This window comes from Oreochromis niloticus, linkage group LG19 (assembly GCF_001858045.2).
Source record: "Oreochromis niloticus isolate F11D_XX linkage group LG19, O_niloticus_UMD_NMBU, whole genome shotgun sequence".
In the NCBI taxonomy this organism is placed as follows: Eukaryota; Metazoa; Chordata; class Actinopteri; order Cichliformes; family Cichlidae; genus Oreochromis; species Oreochromis niloticus.
Genome location: NC_031983.2, coordinates 13,843,714 through 13,862,242, shown reverse-complemented (window position 1 = coordinate 13,862,242; position 18,529 = coordinate 13,843,714). Strand labels below are relative to the sequence as shown.

The 18,529-nt window shown below is 37.7% G+C and overlaps 1 long non-coding RNA gene across 1 annotated transcript; it reads right to left on the bottom strand.

The window, feature by feature from the left end:
• Nucleotides 1–980: 980 nt before the first annotated feature.
• Nucleotides 981–16,759, bottom strand: LOC102081818 (uncharacterized). Its single transcript, XR_270125.4, has 3 exons — nt 16,613–16,759; nt 2,014–2,103; nt 981–1,148 (listed from the first exon to the last, which is right to left on the bottom strand). It is a non-coding gene; the product is annotated as an uncharacterized LOC102081818 (long non-coding RNA).
• Between the last annotated feature and the right edge of the window lie 1,770 nt (nt 16,760–18,529).

The following is an 18,529-nucleotide window of genomic DNA, read 5'->3' as shown; positions in this document are numbered from 1 at the left end:
GCCAAACAGCCCCACAACATCAAACTGTCACCACCATGCTTGACAGCTGGCACTGTGTTGTTAGGTTTGAAAACCTCACCTTAACTCCTCCGAACATACATCGTGTCACCGTGGCCAAATAGTTCAGTCTTTGTCTTATATGACCATAAGACTTTTCTCAAGAAAGCATTCGGCTCGTCCATGAAAGCAGCAGCAAATTTCAGTAAATTTTTCAAACTCCAAAATCAAGATTAATGGATTTGCCAGCAGTATGGGAAGGGTGAGCCTTATTGGCTCCTGGGTGGTAATGAACTAAAACAATGCCAAGAAGAGTGGTCAAATATCCAGCCAGAAGCTTGTTGAGGGACATTGAACCAAATATTAGTGAGGATGTATTTATATAGACAGCCTGTATGTATATTTTTGGCGCAGTATTGATTATAAAAAAATCGAAATAAATTCAAATTTGTGCACCCAATTATTGTTTTTGAAAGTCATTGAAAGTTATTTTATCCTGAAAAAAGAAAAGAGAAATCAAAAGCTCCAAGTTACCATAACATTCATGCTCATCATGACTTTATGTAAACGTTTGACCACAACTGTAAGACCTCCTGTTTTTGAAATGCTGTGACCCAGTCATGTAGCCATTAAAGTTTGGCCCTTGTCAAAGTCATTCAGATCCTAAGCCGTGCCCATTTTTCTGCCCCCAGTGATTTACAAGACCTGACTGTTTGCTCGCTACCCAATATATCCCATCTCTTGACAGGTGCCATTGTAATGAGATAATTAAGGTTATTCACTGCAGCTGTCAGTGGTTTTAATGTTGTAGCTGATCAGTATAGAAGGCACTTTTCCCCTCACTTGTAACATATGAAGTAATATAATCAGTAATATTTTAAATAGACTGTCATTTTTAAGCCCTGCTACTATGCTGCAACATGAAAAGACTGGCGCATGATAAATGAAGAAGCAATTCATTTGTATATAAAGTATTGTTTTCCTTTCTTGTTCTTGTTCCTTCCTTTATTTTCAGCAGCCTGTCCTCTTGCTGTGCGAGCCGAACTCATTTGTCAGCAAGCAGCTCACTCTGTTAACGATGCGTATGGTTAGCTGGGGATGACAGGACCTTGTTTCACAGTTGAATAAGCCTCTCAGCATGGGATCCAAACCTTTGATTAAAAAGTAAAAGGAAAACGCCCTGTGAAAATATTACATATGATAAATAGCTGTGCTCAGAGGGAGTTAATAGCGTCTGAGGTGAAGCAGTGCCAAGAAGCCTGTGAGGGACAACATAAACATGTTGGATGGCCAGCAGGAAAACAAAAAACAGAAACAACTGAACTCAAGCATTCACATGCTTACACGCATGAACGCATGCACAGGCACTCTTATTACAGTGTGCATGAGATTAATGTAAATCTTACAGCCTTAGTTTCTCCTCTTGTTATGTATGATAAGATGATCTATTTTAGGCTTGTACAAATATTTTCTTCCTCCTACAATTTGATTTGCACTCCAATGCTTCTTGAAAACATTCCCAGTTACAAAAGATTTCTTCGTGTAGCGATCAGCTTAAATCTCCACTGTGTCATTAACTTGGTATTTTCCTTCACGGAGATGCTCCTTCTCTTCCTACATCTTTCATGAGGAGGTCTGGCATTGTTTGAGTATATAAAGTTGTCTGAAAAGAACATCAACTCTAAACATACTCACTGATTTGAATAAAAGCTAGGGACCCGAGTTTTGGAGTAAAGGGAAATGTAAATTTAAGGAATTTAGCTGCACATAAAGACAAAATAAATACCTTGCCTTGTGTTCACTGAGCACAACCAGACTCCTGACCCTAACTGATATTAAACGTCTGATCACTGAGATCAGACTCCATGAGTTCAGCATGAAAAAGACCCTAGCTGACAAACAAGGGGTGGAAATTCAGATTTAGAAGCATAGTTTCCGATTTAACAGACAAGTGACACAAAATCTGGGACGTCTCACGACGAAAGAGCATGTGAGTGTTTCTTTGCTCTCTCTTACCTTGTTTGACAACTTCTATGATGTGTTCTGTGACAGAGACCATTACAGCAGGAGGACAGACTGCTTTTCCATGGATAACTGTAAACAGTCCTGTGTAAGAGGAATGAAAATGTATCATTTCATTGAGTCTGTAACCATAAGTTAGTTTTAGAAGCAGTAAGTGCAGCTGCACAGGTACCATGTCTGCTATTTATCTACATGCTGACCTTGTTTCTATAGCTATAGATGGTTAATGGTTTTACCTGTTATTACCTGCTACCAATAAACTCAATCACTGAAGTCCTTTTAATCATATTTAATCATTGTTCAGGTTTTAAAAGGTAGCTATAGATCAGGGTCTAACACATACATTCATTCCATTTCCAGTGATGAGAATTTGACAGTATACATGCTTGAGCCGATGCAGTAATCCTCTCAAAAGTCTGTATTATGCAATTTGTTCTCCCTGCGGCCTACTCTGTTTATGACTCTACTCATGTGTACAATTTGTTTCAAAAGTCTGAGATCACATTTCAGAACTTCATCCAAACTACTTCATCACAGATACAGACTTCAGAATTTTTGTCCAGGGTGTCTTTCAGCAGATGAGTAGTTGACTGTAAATCACTTCTTCGGGGGGGAAAGTACTAGTTGAACCTTTCTGAAGATGACTTGCCTACACTGGAATTAAACACCTTCGCTCACTGGCTCCACTGTGGCCAACAAAGAATGACAGAGACATTCTTCATTCACTGGTTTGTTGGGGGATTATTGCTACAGAAGGATAATGATCCGAAACACACCTTAAAGCTTTGCAAGAACTATTTAAGACCAAAGAAATTTTCACTCTCATGGTTTTGTTTCACAACTGCTGCACTGAACATTTAATGAAGAACACAAGAAAGACAAAGTCAGTGTTTCCTAAGATCCCAAGAATCTTTTTGAACATTGTACGATTATACTAGAATAACACAGATTTTGCACAAATTTCTTAGTATTTTGCAATTCATATGCAATAGTGTGCAAAGGATAATGGGAAATTAGTGCAGTGATTTATTATGCAAATATAAATGAAGGAAATACAGCATACATGACAACTCTAACTTGCTTAAATGTTAGAATTTGATATGACCAACTTTATTCTTCAACACTGATGTCGGCTGTCTTTTGGTCCATTTTCAGTCAAGATGATGCCACACTTTCAGAAAATGTGTGGTGTTGAATGGTGGATCTGACTGTACTTTTCTGTATTCATATTTCCATTTTTTAAAGATTGCCAACACCACTGGCTGAAATGCAGCCGCAAACCATGACAGAGCCTCCACCGTGTTTTACAGATGGCTGTAGACACTCACTGCTGTACCCGTGTCCTGACCTCCTCTGTACATACTGACAGTGGTTTGAACCAAAAATGTCAAATTTTGAGACCATTTCTCGTGTAATTTGGGATACTTCAGTATTTTCACCCTGTTTTTCTCCTTTAAGAATGGCTTCTTGGCGAGCCTTACATTTCTGATGAGTCTTCAGTGAATAGTAGAACTGAACTGAAGGTCCTGTGTCCGGTCTTAAGGGCACGACTTTCAGATACTGTTGTTTTGCTCTAGATTAGATAGTGTTTTTTAGGCCTGACACTTCTTTTGTTCTCCACTTGTCCAATATCCTCTACATTTTTTAGGGACTGCACATCATGCTGAGAAAAACCAAGAGTTTGGCTAATAGTTGTTCATACTGTCAAAATTTAGACCTCACTGTATGTTCTAATACCACTCATTGTTTTGATTCTCATTTAATTTCAAATTATTCATGTGTAATTTTTTTGACAGCTTATTAATAATGTCATATTACTAGAACTAAATGAGGCATGATATTGCTTTATAAAGTATTAATTTTTAAATTATTTTTTAAATTAATTTGTTAAAAAAAGTTTTTTATTGAAATATAATCTCCCAATGTAGAAGGTCCAAAGTTATTATTAATGCTACCTACCCTGGTCAAGAATAAAATTAATAGTGGTTAGCAGCCACCACTGTGACTAATAGCTCCTGAATCTAAAAAGCAGCTGTTTTAATGCTCAATTAAAAAAAAAAGAGGTAAATTAGGTTTTTATTAAAGGTTGAGATGCCTCATAGAAAATGTAATATGCATCCATTCATCAGTTTTCTGAGCAGCTTATCATATTCAAGGTCAGAAAGACGTAACCTATCTTATCAAGAAGGTGACTTAATTTAAGCTATTAATGATGCAATTATAGCTTTAAAAATGTAATTAAAGCTGTAAATAGGGAAAGAAAATCTTGCACAAGATTAATGATTAACCCACTTAAGTAGTAGTCATCATTTAAATGCTGAATATTTGCCTTTAATGCAGGCAGGAAATTAGAGTTTCTAAGTACTGAAAGCTGATGTATTTTATCAGAAGAGAAAATATATTTCTATTAACACATTTCACCTTTCGCAGAAAGAAAAAAAATATCCTCTGCACCTTCTGGACTCTGACCGAAAAAACACATTTGCATTCCATATCTCTACACATGGCACCTCTATTTCTGTTTTTGGTGACGGGGCTTTACCTCTAAGCAGTTCTGTTGTGCTGACACAGCCCTGCGACTTGCTCCACTTGTCTGTATAATAGGGGTGTCACCCCACCGGCAGCATGCAGCTAAAGTCTATTATAGACTATTGTTCCGATGCAATTTTCTTAATCTGCAAGTGCCTCTTAGCATTTAGCCAGAATACGATGACACACGTGCACGAGCCCACAAGCACGCTGGCTTTGACGGATGGAAAGACAGACCAGCCGGGGAAACGGAGAATGACATATAGACAGATGGGAAGAAAGAAGAAAGGCATGTCGCTTTGGGAATCAGTCTAAAAAGAAAGCAAATTATTACATTTATTTATCAATAAGAAAACATATTGCTGTGAGATCAAGCATCAGTTACCTAACATGACCTGATACTGTAAGAGAAAAACAAGAAACCACTGTAGTGAAATATCGAGCAGATTTATTTCACTAAATCTGCGTCTGCATCCATTCCTTTTCATTATTTGGGCAATGCTGCTTTTCAGTCTTCCCAACCTTCCCTCCTTTTTTATGCATGGAGAGTAGCTTGACACGCTGCCATTTGTTTTTATTATTATTATTTCTCTTTTTTTTAAATCAGGAAATCATTTAAGGAACACAACTGAATCCCTTTTTTTTTGGATCCCTTTGTCTCTCCTTTGTGTGATGTTTAGGTGTTTAGGGGAGAGCCAGGCTCTGAGCCCTGTCCCACAAGTAGCAATTTACTATTGGTACAAACCCAGCAAGAGACATTAAAATTCTGACTGCTGAAAACTGAGATTGAGTTTGAAAACTTACCGGGAATGTGGAAATCAAGAAAGTCAGATGGAAAAATCCCTCCAGCTCCACCTGTCAAACCTGTTTTTGTTGCCATAAAGTTGCCAATGATAGAGTGAAAAAGTTTAAGGAACCCTTTAAAAGGTCTACAAACAAGCAACATTTTCAGGTGGTTTTGACTGTTTTCTTCAGCCTGTCTGTTCTGCTCTGCGGTGCAGACATCTACATTTTTCATTCTTTTGACATAAAGAAACATGAAAGAAAAAACTGAACTTTACCACCCAGTCAGGCTCTACATTTCAAGGACAAGCTAACATGGGCAAAGGGACAGCTTAGTAATAACACATTATATTGCCCGTCAGTCATTGGTTTGCTTTTCACTGCTTTTGAAGGGAAGGGACAATTTCTATTTTATAGAAAGGGTTATGGAGAAAAATCACAGTATGTCAATGAATCTGTTTAATAAAGCTATTTCAAAGCTGATGATATCAAACAAATTCACATCAGATTTGAGAACTGACTATAAATCACAGAAAACATCAATTCATGATGAAGAAAACTGACATGGAAACCCAAACTGTACACATTACACATGATGCAGAAATAAAATATAAAAGGAGTGCACTGGTTTTACTCACATCATCGTGTGAGTTTACTTCTGAATGACTGTGTACAGTAGGATAGGATGTGTAAACATCCTGAAGTACTCATCTGGACACCAGTGCGGTAATTTATTTTATAGCAAGAAAGGGAGTTAATTAATAAAATATTGCTAAATGACTTCAGATCAGCTCTAAATCCAACAGAGAGATTTAAGTGTGCACGTTTCTTTGCTTTAGAAAAGGACAGTGAGTGAAATGTTGCTTCCTGTAAGGAACCAAGCAGTCAAAGGCTGTACTGTCATGTTTAGCTGTGTCGCAGGCGGATTGTAGACCCAGATGCAGGACACAGGAAATAAACACAAAGTGAACATAAAGTGCTCTTTTATGCCAAATGTACACAGTAATAAACTCCAAAGGAAGATACACAATAGTCAAAAGGAGAAACACAATATATACACTAAGTAATGAGACTAGGGGAAAAAGATGGGAGACACAGCAGGAACAAATCAGAGATAACAAAACTTGGGAAGTTAAACTAAAGAAAAAGGACCAGAGACAAAAGACTAAGATGCAACAATCCAAACTCAAAACGGAAAAACAGGAAGACAACAACATAATCACAAAAAGAAATCAAAACAAAATCAAACATATCATCCTTTAAAGTAAAGAACTAAAGACACAGATAACAAAGAAACTCAGACTCACTGAGGAACATGAAATAACACAATAAACAGAAGACTACAACCAACATACTGCTAGAATACAAATCCCTTGTCGAAATCCAAACGAAATCATGAACCTACAAAAGTCAAAACTTTGATTTCAAGACCATGACATGTACAGGCACAGGTTTAATTTTCAAGATGTGGGTTTTATTTTACCCCCAAAATATAATGATGCATCCATCCATCTTCTTCCACTTATCCCGTTCAGGGTCACAGAAGAAGGGCTCCACTATCATATCGTCATAAGCTGAGTAAGGTTACCCAGCTGTCATAGATGGGCTACACCTGGAGAAGTCATCAGACTGTCGCGGGGCCAAAGATAAAGATGATATCAAAAATCCATTTTGAAAACAAGCATCTTTAAGACATGAAAGTCCATGAAAAGGTTATTTTGTTGTTGTTCCCCATGTGGTCATAGCTGTTCAGTCCTATGGTTGAGCTTAACCTCATCCTCCAGTTTGAGGACAGATTATAAATATCAGAACACAACTTATATATACAAAGGAGCAGCTAAACATAGATTCTGTAAACAATGTAAGCTAGTCAACATTAAGCCCAAAAATTAACCACAGGTGCAGGTTAGCTTGGAGAAATGGGGTTTCCATGGTCATGTCCCAATTATGTAATCCTTCTTCTTGAAGCAGCATTTTCTGACTACTTTCTTATTTGGTAATCTTGGTTTATTAAACAGCCCTCCATCACTGAGTGCATTTACATGAGGCACATGTTCTTTTTGATCATCTGTCATATGGTGTTAACAACAATCTGCCCTGTATCCTTGACAGTCTGTGCCACTTTTATATTACATTTATTTCAGATGGAACTACTTTTAGATTTACAGCAGTCTGGAAAATGTTGCCTTTCACTCAGCTGTGTTAAAGTGTCAATGACTTCATCCTCTTGCTGATCTCTGCTAGACTTTCATGTTACATAAGTATTAAGTTTGGTCCACAGGTATTTGGACAATGTCTCTCAACACCACTGCAGCACACCTTGAAAGGCACAGTTAAGATGTGATTGAACTGTAAACTTTTACCTTTAATTCAAAGGATTTAACAACAATTGCTTTGGTATTGCTGCCACTTTTATACATATTTTTTTCAGAGGCTCAAAATTAATTTGATGATTGACTGACAGGCAGTTTCATGGACAAACCAAGATCTGGAGCTGATTTTAAGTGTTGAAATTGATTTTGACTTTTCATTGGAACTCCCAATATGAAGTCCAAGAAGATGCAAATGAAGGAAGCCAAAATTAGTCTGAAAAATCCAAAATCAACCTTTTGGCAAGATCGAAAAAAAAGTCTTAGGAGTAGTCAAATCAACAATCAGACAATTCTTAAAGAGAAGGAGAGCCCCAAGCATCTGAGCAAGACCAAATGATTTGATAGAGTACAGAAGACAACTAAAACTAGAGAAAGTTTGCATTTCCTGCGAAAATGCTGTGTGGATGCCGGAACGCTGAAGCTGTCTGCTGAAAATGACTGAAAAAGATGAAAACCTGCAAAAAATTGTATGGCATTAAAGGAACTGAAAATTCTGCTGAAAAGAAGTGAAGAGGCAGAATTTTTTTGCTGAAAAGTGGTGAAAAGCCAAAAATTCTACTGAAAGGGGTAAAGACAGAGACATTTTTGCTGAAAAGTGGTGAAAAAAAAATGTTGCCATGAGCAGGATTCAAACCTGGCCCTCCTAGTTTCAAAGCGGCTACTCATCTCACTAAGCCAAAGTCACTCTCAATGAGTCAAACTCATTCTCACAAAGAAGAGGTGGAGAGACGGACAATTCTGCTGAAATGAGCAGAAGCTGCTGAGAATTGTGCTGATAAGAGGAGAAAAGGCTGAAAATTTTGCAGAAAAGAGGTGAATCAGCAGAATTTCTGCTGAAAAGAGGCAAAGAAGCAGAAAGTTGCGCTGAAAAGAGATGAATCAGCAGAATTTCTGCTGAAAAGAGTTTTTCCTGAAAACAGCTGAGATTTGTGCTAATAAGAGGTGAAAATTCTGAAAATTCTGCTGAAAAGAGTTCAATCAGCAGAATTTGTGCTGAAAAGAGGTTTTTGCTGAAAACAGCTGAAAAAGCTGGGATTTGTGCTGAAAAGTGGTGAAAAAACTGAAAGTTCTGCTGAAAAGGGGTGAAAAAGCTGAAATTTGTGTTGAAAAGAGTTAAAAAAAAGTTTAACTGTTAACTGAAATAAATGTTGCCATAAGCAGGATTTGAACCCGGGCCTCCCAGTCTGAGAACGGCTGCTTATCTCACTGAGCTAAAACACAGCTCAAACCGGCAAGGAAAACTAGTGACCCCACTGATAATGTGGCAGAAATGGGCAAAAAATATTGCATAAAAAATTCAATATCTCAAAAAGTATAGAAGTTATGAGCACCAAAAGCCATAGCAGGAAAGAGCACAAAGAGCAGAATTTTTTAAGATTTGAACGGTGAAAATAGCACAAAAACTGAGGGAGTAGTTAAGTGCCGAAAAACGTACGGAAGCAACTAGTAAATAGTGGAATAAAGAATAAAGAGAAACAGGAACTCAATAGTGTGGATGCCTTTGAGGGCATCCACACAATGAATGAATTCTTTCTGATTAACAAAACTCCTTTGCAACATCGAACCATGTCAAGAACGCATCAATCAGTATCAGTGCAAAGCAGTGCAGTCTTGAATGTAAAGAAAGAGGATTTACGGCAAAGTGCAATCCACTGGTTACACTCAAGGCCAGACTGTACGATTATACGTTGCCAGAAAACATCTAAAATAGCCTGCACAATTCTAGTAAATTTCTGGAGAGATAAAACCAAGATTAATACCGGAATGATGGGAAGAGAAAAGTATGGAGAAAGAGACAAACAGCTTGTGAGTGGCAGCATGCCACATCATCGCTCAACAGTGTTACTACCAAAAGTAGGTGCATTACACTTTATACTTTTGTTAAAAGTAATGGAGTACATTACTTAATTACTCATCAACAAAAGTAACTCTTACACTACTCAATACATTACTTTCTTCTTGTTCTGTAAAATGACCTGAAATGCATTTTCTCATAATTACCACATAACAACATAAACCACAGGCTACATACAGTCCCCCACACCGATACAAACTTAAAAAACTTAAAGGTCAGAGCATAATTTAAGCCAATGTTCTTGAAAATCCCAAACCTTAGCATTCATTGTCAATCATTGTAATTTGGAAGAAGTTTGTTTTGCTACATTTGCTGAAAATAGCAGTGTTTGGAACATACTGAGCATATGGACAGTGAAGAAATGCATTGTGCTCAATGAAAGGTTTAAGAAGTTTCTTTGGACATTCTGCAGTCATTCTGGAGCTGACATTAATTGAAGCTGACGTCAGCTGCTGTTACCTGAAAAAGAGGATTCTCCCAACTTTTAAACAATAAATCATTAATCACTCTGCTGAGACGAGTCAGCAAAGTCAAAAACTGTTAAATCAACTGTTTTAGACAGAGCCTTTCAGGGAAATCTATGAAGAAATCCTTCCCTTTGGCTTATACTGACTGTTCTGATTGCAACTGTCTTTATGCAAGACACTATGTGTGACTTGCTACAGTAATTGTCCACTTCCTTCATTCCTATTACTGTGTGATGTTTAAACTGTGTGATAATCCTGACAAGCTGATTACTTGAAGCAGTACAAGCAAGATGCACCTCAAGAGTTAGTCATTCAAGAATCTTACCCTCCTGATCGTCAGTGGTTCAACACCAGACTCAAGGTCAAGAACCCCTATTTATAAATGCAAACTGCTGTAAACACTCCAACTTTAGATTAATACACAGTTTTCTGCCTGGATTATAGTCGCTGTTAAACCAACAACTGAGGCTTTGACTTCAGTCAACTGTAACTGTTTCTGGGTCTTGGTAATGCTGTGTCACAGATCTGGGTTCTTTGCTGTGCTGTGGACTCTACATGTTATGCTCAGATCAAATACAAATCAAAATCTGTAAGTGCCTGTGTAATTTTAGCTTATAGAAATAGGTTCAATAATATGCAATGGCAATATTCTGATTATTGGGTAACAATGGCCAAGTACTGGATATAAACAATTTAAAATCATACTTTGGCGATATAGATAGGTAAAAACCAGAACAAAGGCAAATAACAAATATAAAAAAATAACGCTCTGCCTTCTCCACTCATTCTGAACTCTCTTCCAGCCACTCTGTTTTGTATTTTCTCATCTTCCTTCTCTCATACTGCAGTTACCAGATTTACAGTCCTCCTTATTTCTCAAAATCAGGACAGCCAAAGAGTTGAGTGAGGTTTCCCACAGGAGTGACTCCTCCTGATCATGTGCTCCATATATTACCTTATGCCAGCCTGCTGGCAGCACAGTACCATCCTCCCTCTGGCCTACACACTGATCTTTAATTACTCCAGCCATTTGTTATCTGAACTTTAAAAAAGAATTACCAGACCACAGACTTCATAAGACCTTTAATCTCCCACTTCTCCCAGCATTAATGCAGTGTATAGAAGTGAATTTGCACACCAACCTCCCTGTATTTACTAGCTGAACGGTACTTTAGGTAACAGAACGGTCATGTTTATCCTATTAGACCCACTTCACTTTATCAGCCTCCACCTACATGAATTCATGAGGCAGATTTCCAATATTAGCCTTTTAAACTCTATTAACCATGAGCAGGTGAACTTCATGACCAACACAGCCGCATTAACAAAGGCAAAGAGTTCATAATATTGAATCTGCTTAATCAAGATTCCTATTGAACCAAGCTTAGTGACAGCACACATGTGTGTGAAATGTGTATGTGACTAAAGGTCAGCATCTGTTCCACATTGCGAAAGCAATCAAATGAAGCAATATGAGATGGGAATTAGTGGAACGCACATTTTGCTTCTCACCCCTTAATTTGCTCATCTCTGAGACAGACGTCCTGGAGAAGACGTGCTGAGTAGGTGGTTGATATGTACAACTGTAATTTCCCACTGCATTAAAATTTGATGAGTACGTGAATAATTTTCTCTTGAAAGGTATACAAGAGTTCCTCTCCAGAAATATGCTACTGTCATAATGATAATAAAAACTAATAAAACATAGCAAAACAAAAACTAAATCCAGCATCTTAGCATGCATCAGATACTGGCCTCACTTACTGACTTCTAATGTTCATCTTCTACAGATACAGAATTTATATTTACATAAAATAGAGTTTGGGTTTTTGGACATGTGGGGTCCTTGCTCCTCCCAGCATTGGACATTTGATGGGTGTGCTACTACACACTGTATGTAATGGTCCCTGCGTCTTTGTCCCAGGGACTTGAGGTTTTGACTTCATAATGCCTTTTGGTTTTGAGAATGATCTGTTTTATTTTTGGGGGATCATTATTTATAATGGCTATATTCTTCATTACCTCCTCAATGGCCCTTATAAATATTTAGCCCCTGTATTTAGCAGTTTAGAAACCTTGTTTATTTTCTTATGAGTTATTTTCTAGTTTTGTTTCTTTCTGTAATCATTTATATGTATATAAGATGTATATCTTATATACCCTACAATAATACAGAAGACCCACTATGAGAAAGCACTTGGCAACAGTGGGAAGGAAAAACTCCCTTTTAACAGGAAGAAACCTCAGGCAGAACCCATCTGCTGCAACTGGTTAGGGGTTGGGAGAGGAAGACAGGACAAAAGACACCCTTAAAAAGAGAGTCAGAGTTTAATAATATGGATTAAGAGCGAGTGATGAATAAATACTCAGTGCATCACGGAAAGCACCGAGCCGTGCAGGGAGGTTCAGGGTCACCTGATTCAGCCCTAACTGGAGTTCCCTTCAGTTGTTTTATTTCCTGTTTTATTTTGGTAGTGGTTTTGTTCGTGTTTATCTTATGTAACTTTACTTCCTCTGGCTCATTATCTAGTTTGTTTTCAGCTTTAACCTCTTTCCTCCACCCCTCTCGTTTATATTATCTCAGTCTTCCTCTGTTGTGTGGTGATTTCGGTTATCTTGGATTTCCATGCTTTGGTCTTTGTTTGCCCCCTGGACTTATTAGCAGTAAATGCTGACTTTATCTCTTTGGTCTCTTGCGCCTTTCTTTTGGGTCTCTAAACAAAAACTCCACCCAGCAGAATACAATGTCACAATAGATAATTAACAGGTTTTTACACCTGACTGGGTTAACACATCTTGCGGGATGTCTTTTCCCAAATTTAAAGTAGTATCAACATGGTAGCTAGTTTGAGAACCTAATCTTATATTACACAAACAATTCACAAAAATGTGTTTATAAAACTATTTTCATTTCATTTTTCACCACCTTAGCAGATGCCGAGAATATGTGCAGCAAATAAATCATGTGAATGGTCTGCTCTTCACAATGTTCTTTACCGTGGGTATTTGAGGAAATAAACTATTCAGTGATTATTCCTGGGAAGTCTCTTGTTCTTCTTCTACACAACACAGCTCAGAGTTAGACCCCCATGCCATAATTTACATGTGCTGCATTAGCCTAATGCATGCAGATTACACTGAAACCTGATTACATGGTGGCAAACCCAAAGCTTTATTCCCCTCTTTTGTCCTATCTGGCATATTTTCAGATTACTGCAAACAGTATAGGTTGTTTACATGTGCCAACATTTAAACAGAAGGTTTGAATGTCTCCAATCTGCATATAAATATGCCAGTGAATAACTGCCTTGAAATTAGCTGCAGCAAAATGGGACAGCCATTTACACTGTGTTACATCTTTGTGGGGTTTGTCTGCATTGATCATAGGATGGCTATACCTCGCTTTGTGAGTGTAAACCACTGTACCACTGAGTAACTGGGAATGGAAAACATTTTTAAGTTATAAACATGGCCAGTTTTTTCCCTGCAGGAAGACGGGGTTATAAAGCTTTGAGCTTATTCACTCAGCTGTGGTAGTAACTTATAAATAAAACACCTACTGCTTTTGGTGGGCATTTTTTATCTTATTGTTTTTAAGTGACAGTGCTTTAACTAGAGAGCAAACAAGTGAGTGTAATTTCTATACAATTTAGCAAAGTGAAATTGCTTTCAGGACCATTTAGTTGATAATCCTCAGAGAATCACAGCAAAGCTGTTTTCCACTGCCTGATTCATTTGCTTCCTTTTAACTATGCTAGTTTAATCAGGCACAAGTAAGTTGGGCGAACCAGCATACTGTCACCAAACTAATGGCTCATGTTCCCAGTGATGATAATGACATCTTGCTTAATCTGTATTCAGGATCACCATGCTGCTTTAGTGTTACATATCTGTTTAGTCCTGCATGAAATTAACTGATTATCTGATGCACAGCGGTAATGGGAACTCCTTTATACTTGCTGATGAAAGACAAGATTCAGAATTGTTTGGTTTTCCTTTAATAAAGTAAGGCTAAAATTCAAACTCGTCTATGATGGTGAGCTTTTTATTTTTACAAAGCCACTGTGATCTGTGTGAGTCAAGGTGATAAAAATAAGGTTACCATACAATACAAAAGACAGAAGCGATCAAAGAGGGGTTTTTTTTAAGTTCCATTCACATGAAGTACCGACACAAGTTCTGAGAAGAAAGCGTCAGCTTTAGAAAGACATTTCTATTACACAAAGTTTGATGGTGCTTTCTTTCAGCCTTTCAAGGAAAAGTTTGAGCTTCAACTTTAATCTAAGATCACACACAAGAGAAGAGACGCAGACATAGACTCCTGCTAGAGTACTGAAAACTGTCTTTGTAATAGTTTGTGCTATAGTAAGTCAACATGACCTTATTTTCCTTGTTGGTAAATACTGTATATCTGAAATTTTGCTACTGACAAATATATTTTATTTCTGAAATGTATTTGTTGGGCAGATATAAAAATGTGCTGTGACTTTAAGGCTGCTGTAAGTTCCTGCATTAAACATCTGAAGTTGCTTAAGAATAATTTCATATGCAGTCCTGTTAAAAACTAAGCAGCAAGAATGTACGGTTGCTAATTCCATAACAGGATAAGTACTGGGTGCTAAAATCAAAAGCACTTGATTAACTGATCATAAGCAAGTGTGACTTCAAGTCTGGTTCAGTTGTGTGTTAACACAATGTCACAGTCTTTACAGGAGTTGACATCCCAGCAAATTCATGCAATGCTTAGAGAAATTGCAAAAAGACCAAGAGCTGCATTTCAGACTCTACAGGCTTCAGTTAGCATTTTAAATGTTAAAGGTTCTTGACAGTAAAATTTAAAAAAAGATTGAACGAGTATGGCTCATTTGGATGGGGTGCCGGGAGAAAGCGAAACTTCTCTTTAAAAGGAAAATGGTTCGCAAAGTTCTGAACAAATCACAGGACTTCTGGAGCAATCTGCTTTGGACAGACAAGTTCAATGTGGAGATGTTTGGCAATAATACATAACACCAGCTGGTGGAGTGGTGATGACTTGTGCTTGTTTTTACAGCCACAGGACCCGGGCACCTTACAGGGTCTGAGTCAACCATGAACTCATCGCTACAGAAAACTATCAGAGCTAAATGTGAGGGCGTCTCCCTGACAGCTATAGGTTTACACAGCAGCAAATCTGAATAGCTGAAAAAGAAAAAATTCGAGGTGTTGCAAAGGCCTAGTCAAAGTCCAGATCTTAACCTGACTGAAATGCTGTAGCAGAAACTTGATAGTGCTGTGTATAAATAAATGTCTGTAAATCTCAATGAACTGAAGCAACGTTGCAAAGAACAGTGGGCCAGAATTCCTCCACAACAAAGTGAGACACTGAGAAAATCATACAGAAAACACTTACTTCAAGTTATTGCAACTAACAGTGGCTCTACTGCTTTTGAATTAAGGCTCACATGACTGTATGTTCTTACTTAAGACATGCTGTTGGACAATGTCCTCAGTTATGTATTTAGAGTTGTTCCAATAACCAAACTGGAAGCTTAAAAAAACTGACCTGGGATGGAAGTTATTTAAATATGGTGATTATGTCACAGATTTGAAAGTCTGTCCAGGTAGGTACTGATCATGCTGTATTTGCAGTGTTAAAAATGGCTTCCAGTGGTGTAGTAGTTAACACGTTTCAGGTACTGGTTGGCTGGAATCAAATTGCTGGTTCAGTTCCAGCTAGAGTCACAAATCCCCTGTGACAATGGAGTAGCTGTATATAAAAAGTCCCATAAATATTTAACAGTGAGAGTAACAGAGTCTGGGAAGCACATAGTTACCTAAACACAGAGGAAAATTAGTGTTAAGGGGAGATAGTGAATTGTTGATTTTAGAAGGCTATAGAAAGTAAAAACATATATAATGGTTTGTTGGGCAATTTGTGTTGCAGAGGATTAAACTTGATACATTTCAGGCTCCTGAAACACTTAAATGTATCTGAAATACATCTGAATTAAAGAAGTGGATCAGACGTGGACAGCGTAAGGCACAGTAGGTCTTACAAGGTCAACAGCTCATCTATTTGCGGCATTGTTAATAGGTCAAGATCAATGACTGTCTTTTACAGTCAGTGGTCAAGATATACAACAAATTGCCTGTGGGATTCAGTGGTAACTCAGAGGTATATCCGGCTTGCAGTATTGCTTTATGTGTAACAGAGAATGCAAAATGAGAGCTTGGAGCAATTAATCATGTTTTATGGTATTGCATGGATAGGAGTCTGGCCTCAAAGTACAACAAAGTAAGAGCATCCAAAGTAAATAAGCAGAACTGGAGTGAGTATGCACATGAAAGGAAAACAGAGAGGCTCACCATTATGCCCCAGGCATTATAAGGGAAAGGGATGACATTTTGCTATGTGGTCCTCATGCACAGAAGGGTGGTGATAAACAGACTCTGTAAGCCCTAAAATCATATACACAGGGTTCCCATGACTTCAAAGAAAACATACTAACTTTTTTTATTTTATTTACTCTTTTTGGACCAATGTGTGAATGGATTGAAATGTAACTAAGAAGAAGAAGAATATTTACTCTTGGTTCCAAATGTCTTACCTTAGTGTTTGTTCCACTCCATTACAGCGTCAGCAGTGAACAACACTAATATCCTAGGAGAACATTAATCATTAATGACAAGAAATAACCAGGCAGCCAGCACAACATAAACTCCACATAAGAACAAGAAAGAAAAATGAGGTGCCTTCAGATGGTTCTTTGCTAGTGACAGCATTAGCAAGCTATGGCTAGCAACCTAGATACAAATTGGCAGGGTTTTGGATGTCCGTATAAAGCCTCACGTTTACTGTCTGATTACAAAATTTATGTCACATGTACTAGGGCAAGTGGCCCCCGTACTCTCATGGGTATAGAAACTATAACACACTATTTAGCCAAAAAGCAGTGCAAAACAGGGGCAGTTAGCCTCCTAGCTTCTAACTTGGCTAAAAAGCATATGACTAGCTTTGGCTAAAATTTGTTTATCACATGCAAGACAGGTTTTTTTCTTCAAATGGATAGATACAGTGACCGTGTTTCACAATGCATGACAGTCTTATGTCTCATCATTTGATGCTACTTTGCACAAAGTATGAGAACATTTGCTGGAACAATGCAGAAGACTTTTGGTGACCAATCAGCATCATAAAATTTTATAATTTAGCCTAATGATCACTTTATTTTGTATATAGAATTGAAGTGACAGTGTGAACTGTTTTATGTCCTTACACTTAACATGCAGTATTGCTTCCCATATTCTTAAATGGATTTTTTATAAGCTGCCTCCAAACAGTTCGTGTTTACTGTTTCTTCAGTTTTAGCTGGTTAGCAGACAGACAAAAATATAAACACCTATAAAGTAGTGGATTTGTGGTTGTTCGTGCTTGTATTCAGGTTTGCCGTGATGACAGACACACACACGCACGTCACAGCTGGTAACATTTGCACAACACCTTTTCATTATGTGCTGTAAGAACAGCAGATAACAGAAGGCAATTAATTTTTCATTAAGAGAACTTGTTTTTGTATGTGACAAACAGCAACCTCATATTCCTAATACTTGTATTTATACCATTTAGTGATGAGTACAGAGGTGAATTATTGGAATCATTCATCTGTTTGAATTCGTCTGTTTACCTAAAATAAAAAGCAAAAACAACAAAAATGAAACATGCTTTGAGTTTTCATACTGTAAATTTAAGTTAGAGGTTTATCCAGAGAGACTCCAGAGAGGTCATGGTGAAAGCCTTTTGGCACATACTCTACTAAAACTCTTTACATGTGCATGAGCTCTGACCTTAGCAACCCTGAAGACACACGTTTTTCCACTCAAGTATATTGTTGCTCTACAAAGATAAAGAGCTGTCAGGACCACATGACACGAGGTTAAGCCAGTTCATTCGTTTCACTGAATTACATTGATTTCCAAATAAACACAGTAGGTACATATCGTGGCCTGTGTTGTAAATCATGTTGGGTTATTGATCAGAGTATGATTACTCCAATGCATTGTTCCACCTGCAGTTATGAGTCAAAAGGTCAAGTGAGGTCAAGTGCCAGAAAGAACGTGTGTGTTCTTTCCTCGAACTATATAAGATTTTTTTCAGGCGCGAGCATGCATTACCATTCCAGTTATCCTGGTGTGCAACTAAATTATTGAAACCCATTGAGCCATAAGAGTAAAGACCGTTTTACAATAACACGCAGCTGCTTTTGTTGAGTCTGAAGACAATTATTTGCATTGATTTTGCTGTAATCTGGCTTGCAACCCTGAAGATAAAAAATGTGGTGCTTGAGTCGTGAGTCACACTTTTAAAGTGAGAGCTGTTCGTTTGAGGCTTTTTACAGGCCTTCTGTATGTTACAGCATGTAAGAGTGTAAGAAAAATGGCAGTTTCTTTTAAATAAACTTGAATTAAAAAAATAATTGTCGTGGTTGGCTGTGCGGCAGGCGGAATCAAACCAAAACAAAGTCCAC